A 1,525-nucleotide genomic window follows, 5' to 3' on the forward strand; every position below is an offset into this window, starting at 1 on the left:
AGTAATATCCTGCAGCAGGTTGTATTTTCCACAGAAGGAAGCAATAATAGCTCCCAGCCCAGAGTCTCTTCTAGAACATTGCCATTCTCCCATCCAGCAGGAGTCTAAATTCTCTCCTCTGGAATCTGGGTGAACTGGCGACTGGCTTGTACAAATAGAATGTGACAAAATTGTCATTGCGTGACTTCTAAGGCCAGGTCGTAAAAGGTGATGCAGCTTCCACTTTCTTCTTGGAATGCTTTCTCTTTAAGTCTTCACCTGCCATGCGAGTAATCTGTCTCTGCTGAGGCTGCCATGATTTGAGGAAATCCAAATGAGTTCACATGGTGGAGCCATATGAGAGAGACTGAGATTACACGACGAGAGAAAGTTTCCTAGCCAGGACTCAGTTGCTGTAGCCCCACATCTACTCTCAGCTCTGGCAATGCTAGAACCACCCAGTCTAGTCATCCCCAAATTCCTGACCCACGAAAACTGCAAAAGATAATAAAACAATTGTATTAAGCTAAGTTTTTTTTTTTTTTTTTTTTACAATCCGGAAGTCTTTGACTTTATTATTGTATTATTTTACATTTATTGTGCCATGAATTCATAGGGCTTAGGTTCCAGCAGCTCAGGCTTCTTTCCTTTGGTTCTCACAAGTCTGCTTCCCTGGGTGGAGCAGGCTTGGTGCTCAGTTGAATCCAGGCTTTCTTCCTTTTCTGCTCATTTTCTTCCACACTTTTCAGTAAGCTGTTTTGGCTCTTAATGCTTAATATGCTCAACAGGTACACTAAAGTTCTAGGCAAAAATGTTGCCTTTAACTTGTTTGTTTACAACAATGCCAACAGCACGCTGAGTGACATTGTAGACTCTTCCAGTTTTGCCATGGTAACATTTGAGGGGCATTCCCTTGGTGTCTACAATATCACCTTTCTTGTAGATTCCCATATATGTGGCCAAAGGAAAAATTCTATGTTTTCTAAAAGGCTTAGAGAATATATAGCAGTGCCTCCCTTTCCCTTTTTGTTTGTCATTTTGGCAAATTATAGGAAGATGGCAGTTTTGGCCAACAGGTTGGAATAATTTGTTTTTTTAGCCAACAGTAATGGAAACAGATCACAATAAAAGAAACAACATATTCATATTTTTGGCTTCATGTCCATCTGCTCTGTAAGAAACCATACTTTCTCAATTTCCCCCCTGAATTCTGGCAGTCCGTTTATGGACTATATAGCATGTATAGTCCATGCCTCCCAAGCAGGCCTATTTGTCCTTCGGTGGCTGCAACTTTTTTCCTCTCTTACTCTGACTCTCTGTAGAGATGGTTGGGTTAAGGTAACTGACAGGCCCCTCTGAGAAGTGCTCATGTTTACCCATGTTATCCCATCTCTCTTCACCATTCTGGGTGCAGGATATCTGGAGCATAGTTCAACCTGTCAGTTTCCATGCTCCAACAGTGTCCCCCACCCATACTGGACTATAATCTGGTTTTTTTAGAGGCTTCCAAGAAATTTGGTTAAATGCTTTTGGTGTCTCATAGATA

General features: G+C 41.6%; 1 pseudogene; it reads right to left on the reverse strand.

Moving 5' to 3' along the window:
* Positions 1-573: 573 nt before the first annotated feature.
* LOC103602602 lies at positions 574-1,025 on the reverse strand (annotated as a pseudogene).
* Positions 1,026-1,525: the final 500 nt, after the last annotated feature.

The sequence above is a fragment of the Galeopterus variegatus genome, unplaced genomic scaffold (genome assembly GCF_000696425.1).
Source record: "Galeopterus variegatus unplaced genomic scaffold, G_variegatus-3.0.2 Scaffold4215, whole genome shotgun sequence".
Lineage (NCBI taxonomy): Eukaryota > Metazoa > Chordata > Mammalia > Dermoptera > Cynocephalidae > Galeopterus > Galeopterus variegatus.